Source organism: Phalacrocorax carbo, chromosome 11, assembly GCF_963921805.1.
Source record: "Phalacrocorax carbo chromosome 11, bPhaCar2.1, whole genome shotgun sequence".
Lineage (NCBI taxonomy): Eukaryota > Metazoa > Chordata > Aves > Suliformes > Phalacrocoracidae > Phalacrocorax > Phalacrocorax carbo.
In genome coordinates this window covers 18,123,355-18,129,354 of record NC_087523.1, presented here as the reverse complement: position 1 = coordinate 18,129,354, position 6,000 = coordinate 18,123,355, and positions in this window count along the sequence as shown.

Here is a 6,000-nt window from a genome sequence, read left to right as displayed (position 1 = left end):
GCCATCTTTCTCATAACAGCTGCTCTTCAAGGGCTTCAAAGTCCACCATTATCTGATATTGAGCCCAATTCAGAAATGATTTAACGAAGACTTTGCAACGGGGACTTTTAGTATGCTTGAGCCAGAGCTCTTGATCAGTCACCCATTTAAGAAACTGAGCAAGGAGAAGGTAGATATCAAATCTCTGTCTGAATTCATGGCCAGAGGTTCACCACTAGAGAAGATCAGAATAAACAGAAGCTGCCAGATGGCTGATTCATTCTTCCAGGCAGGAGATCCATGCTCATGCTGCTTCCTTTTCTTCGAGGGCAGCAGAATAGGAACCTGCTCTGCAACTCTCTTTCCTCTTTTCTATTTAACAAAATTAAAAAAAAAAAAACCAAAAGCGACAATCCTTTACCATTCCTTTTACTTTTTAAAAGGATTTGCTTACGAGAGTTGGAAAACAAACCAGAATTTTTATACTGGATTCATTCCAAAGTGAGGTGGTAACTTTGATGGCCTGTATTAAATAAACCACAGCCATCTTTTTATCTGTTTAGTTGGGTACAGAGGGGAAAAGCAGTCTTCCCAGTCAGATTTTTTTGCCCAGATTTTTGAAACTGGCTTAGTCACTCTAGGGAAATCTGCTCTAAATCCTTTTGGAGATGAGCTATTACGTAAGAAACAAAAATAAAGACCAAAAAATGGGTTACTTTCCCATAATTTGCAGGAGAGAGATTGCACATCAGTAGCTTCTTAGGCCTTTCCCTGTTTTGTGAATAATTTCTTCCTTTTGCTATTTCCAGACGTCTCCCTTGTGTGCCCCTATTTCTCGCCAGGTCTTTCCAGAACAGCTAACTCAAGTCTGAACTTTCTTTGATTCAGTAAGTTTCTGCCTGCCCTGCTCTCAGACCTATAAAGGAGCACAGAATCAATTTGTCCTGTTATCACTAAAAAGGAAGGAAGTTTTAACTCCCCTTCATTACCAGCTCTGGAAATGAACAGAACCCCAGTAAGTCGCAAATGCCTACCTGCTAATTGCATTAGCAGCAGCTTTATTCAGCCATCTGTGCCACTTGTTACCCAAAGCCCCACATTCATTCCCCTACCTGAGGTGAGGTGCTCTTGCTATGTCTCATTCTTTGAGATAAAAATCCGTTTGCCATGTTTTAAAGTTTTCATCACCAAACTGTGTAAACGCCACACCAGTTACTGGTAGGAAACAATGAGAAGCCTTTCTCCTAGCTTTAGTCAAGGGCAGTTACTTTCACATGAGGCATCACCTCACCTTATGTACAGGAAAGAGTAAGTGTTCCCATTCAGGTCACCTCTCTTGGAGCTGGGACATGATCTGTTCCAGTTTCCAGATGTACGGAGGTTTTGGGAGACATGAGCAAGACATTCTTGTGTCCTGTAGCCAAGTCCAGGCAGAGGGATCAAGAATCAAGGACCATTTTATGAGTCAGGCACTGTGACAGCATCAGTGACAGAGTCTGTGGAAGAAGCACAGGAACCAGAGAAACATGTTTCGAATTGGGTAGGCTGGGTGAGCGGCAGGGCACAGTTAAAGGCAGGAAAGAACAGACCGTATGACAGAAAAAGGGCTGTGGTGAGGAGCAGGCAAGAACTGAAATAAGGTCAAGCAGGCCAAACAGCAGCACTAGCGCTGAGCAGGGGAAGCTGCTTTAGTGAGGTGACAGCTAACAAGCAAACAGTGAAAATACATTGTACTCCTGATGTGCAGGGCAACACACCTGTCAGGAACAGAAAGCAGTTCTCAGCTGGTGGGATTTCCTAGGGTCTCCGGCCCCCCGAGACTCTGACATGGAGCTGGGGGGTTGCCTGGAAAGGGGAGGAAGGAGCTGGCTTGTGGTTAGGTGACGTTAGAGTGGAGCCGGGACAGAAACATCATTATTCATCTCAATCTCTGCCCAAGATCATAGAACAAAACAATTATAAACAAGGAAGTCAAATACATTTATGTTTGAGCTTTGACCTAAATCCTCCATGAAATGAATGGGCAGCTCTCTTCTCTATTTGCCGGCAAACACCAGGTTTGGATGATGACAGTGGATTGGTTTATCTTGGTCTTTACCCCACAGACTACCGACGGTAGAACTTAGAGGGTTAAAGTGGGAGTATGTGCAATGGGGGTTGTTACTGACATGACAGATAAGGTCAAGGAACAGATTACTCTTTCAGAGAACGCTTGCATGGTTTTCCGGGGCTGATCTACCACATTCCCAAGGTTCTACGCATATCCCTAACACTGTATCCTTTGGTTTAGATTTCATTCATCAACCATCTTCAAGGTTTATTTCAGACAATGCTTCTCAGAAGTCCCCTCTCCTTCCAATTGTGTCTGGGGCTCAAGGCTGTCCTCCCTGCCTCGACTCTGACACAGTGGCAGATGGAAGCAAAGCAAAGCGTGATCTTGTCATTAGCTGTGATTTAGGGTTTTTTTTTTGTGAGTGGCACAATGCATAACAAGTAGCAAGGAATACAAGAGTTTATGACATCTTGGTGGTTTGCACAGATGTTCAAAATCGTTAAGATAAAAATACTTCTTTTAGACTGTAACTTCCTTTAGCATGATCGTACCAGTCCTGCAAAGCCTCAGTGCCAGCAGCTGTGACCGAAGTGTTTCCTCTCCATGGCAAAGGGCACTCTGGGATGCTCGCCGTAAGCACTGCAGCCCCCTCTGCTCTCTGTACCACTGGTTCCAGCTGTGAGCCCAGCAGAGGTGAAGCTTCCAACCTGGAACATGGGTCTTCCTTACAGAAACTTGCAATTGCCAATTAAGCCTTTATGAAACAACTGTTAACAAAGTTATAAAAGGGCTAAATTGTGATGCAGAGATAGGAGTCAAGTTAATGTTACTCTGGTACATTCCATCTTGCAAAACACCAAGAGGGACGTTTGAAGCAACAGTTATTTTTCTGGTGGCTTGTACCTGACCAACAGAGCTCCCATACTGACTCCAATAACATCACACGGGTTGGTTATGCAGGAAAGGGACGTAAAGTCAATCCTGGACTCTGTTACACCAGAGTTAAAAGGAAGAGACTATTGTGGCTTGACACTCACTTTGGAAAAGCTTGTCTTTAGAAGATTAACTATTTGGCTTAAGTGATGAATTCGTCATACCCTGTAAAACTGAGTAACATAAGAAATTGTGTCAAGAGTTTTGCAGCAAGATCTAACTTTGTAAGATCAAAGAGACGTAACACAAATTTAAATCTATCTTGGTAAATTATGGAAGTTAGATTAACTCATTCTCCAAAGTTTGCAGGTGACCATATGCCTTTCTACTAAACTTAGCTTTTCAGCAATTATTGTAACGATTCTCCTAGATATTTTCACAGGGGGACTCTGCAAGTGTTTTTCATTTTTTGATAGCAAATGCCATTTTTCAATCTAAGAGCAAAACCCTAATTCAAGTATCTCTATAATACATTTCCAGCAAGTCTTAACTTACCGAGCATTCTATCGCAGCCATCATCAATAGCTGTCCAGGCTATAAAACTGTAAATTAATAATTATCTGTTGTGGTTTAGCCCCAGTTAGCAACCAAGCACCACGCAGCCGCTCGCTCACGCAGCCGCTCACTCACTCCCCCCTGGTGGGACGGGAGAGAGAATCGGAAGAGTAAAAGTGAGGCAACTCATGATTTGAGATAAAGACAGTTTAACAGGTAAAGCAAAAGCTGCGCACACAAGCAAAGCAAACCAAGGAATTCAGTCACTGCTTCCCACGGGCAGGCGGGTGCTCAGCCACCCCCAGGAGATCAGGGCTCCATCATGCGTAACTGTGACTTGGGAAGTCAAACGCCATCACTCCCAATGTCCCCCCTTCCTTCTTCTTCCCCCAGCTCTATATGCTGAGCATGACGTCATACGGTATGGAATATCCCTGGGGTCAGTTGGGGTCAGCTGTCCCGGCTGTGCCCCCTCCCAGCTCCTTGTGCACCCGGCAGAGCACGGGGAGCTGAAAATGTCCTTGACCAGTGTAAGTGCTACTTAGCAACAACTAAAACATCTCCACATTATCACCGCTGTTTCCAGCAAAAATCCAAAACACAGCCCCACACTAGCTACTACGAAGAAATTTAACTCGATCCCAGCTGAAACGAGGACATTATCCAAAGGCAACAGTTTTCGCCTACTTTGAAATATTACATACAATATAATTAATAAAATAATTTCCCCCAGATTTTCCTTGGGATTTTCTTTATCCAAGCCATATATAACTGAATATAAAGCCTTCCTTCCTGTCCTAGGAAAAAGCAAGTTGTTTTGAGAAGTTGGTCAGAGTCATATTCTCTGAATTAATGCTCACAGTTTTACTGTAACATTGATGTCAGCGTTGCTTAATAGGAATTCCTGGTTTTTAAAAAAAAGATAAAATCTGAATTTCAGCAAAGGTTCTTTATTATCACAGGCCATTTGCCTCCTCACTGAAAGCCACATTATAATTACGGCACGCTAATTGCTGTACAGCAGCATGAGAACATCTCTCGAAGCAATGTGACACAGTGGCATTCATAGAGATGGCACGATACTTCCAACAACCTGAATCAGCGCGAAGGCATGGCAGGATCATGGGGGAGGAAAGATTTTCTTGACCAAATTTCCAAGCTACTCTAACTTATGCATGTAAAACACACAAAAAACAGTACAGGGGAAGGGGGAGCAGTCACTCATAGTTCAGGTCCACGCAGAATGAAGGCGGTCTCGCTAGACTGACTCTTCCCATTTCACTCTACGGAGAGGACGGCCATCACCCTTCGCAAAGCAGGTTCAAGAGCTAAGGCTAATGCAGCCGTTCGGAACAAGACAGGCAATGAGAAGCCTCCAGGGCAGCAGTGGAAGTGCCTCTCTAGCCCGCTCTTTGGCATCTAGCCTTTCCAACAGGAGTCAATCACACACAAAGTGGAGGGTAAAAAAGAACACCGTGTAACAACTCACTGTTGGCATGCTTGCTGCCGCAGACAAACACTGCGAAAGCCAGAAAAATCTCCAGCTCCTTCACTCCAGGAAGAGTCGACCTTCTCTTCGGGTAGGCCTTACACATCATAGGCTACAACTTGCACGCCTTGAAAGGCAGAACAGATTCTCCTTCTGAGTAGTTACTAAATACCGTGGCAGCAAATGTCAGCACCCCTTGTCACGTTTAATCCTGGTATACAACACTTCAGCTTGAAGTTTCACACGAACACGGTAATCAAGTGTCTGCATTAACCTTCCACCCAGTTATAATTAAATTCTAACAACCCACTGTATTTAAGTTTGTGTTAATTTCAATAAAAACAAGCATAAAAGCTAACTTTAACAACAATGCTTCGAAAACTTTGTCAAACTATTTGTCCTGTACCTTCAAGCTGCACATGTAGCTATCAAAAATAAACGCTGCAGCACTGTGGTCACAGCTAACCAGGCAATATTAAAAGTAGTGTTTAAATACACTAATTAAAAAAAAAAATCTATAGTAATTGAAAATCTTTTTAGTGTGCTATGAGCTTTGGATCAAGCCCCAAAACAAATTAAGAAAAGCGAGGACAGCTAAGTGTCTGCCGAGACACCAGCTGCAGCAACCAGCACAGTGAGTCAGTATTACGTTTCAAGCCCCATGTTTCAAGGCAGTGAGAAAACGCTAAATGCACGATGAAAAAATTGGATCTATGGGTTTTCCTTATTTTAGCTTTTGACTCCTAAACTGGGCATGCAGTCTCCACGTTTTCTAAACAAAACAGTTCCAGAACACATTATTAAAAACCCTTTTAAATCTCCTACGTATCAAGAGCAGCAAATAGCTCTGCCATTGCAAGTAAAATGAATGAAAGATTTTACATAGAAGCTACTAGAAGAAAGTTCCTGCAGACTGATACTTGAATATATTCCATAGCTCTTTGCTCCAGGTAATGCTTTTATAAAAATCAAGTCCCATGGCATCTTTGTCCTGCTACTAACCTCCTTTTCAAAGCACCTGTGCTCCTACCTGTTATTTGCAACCTTAATT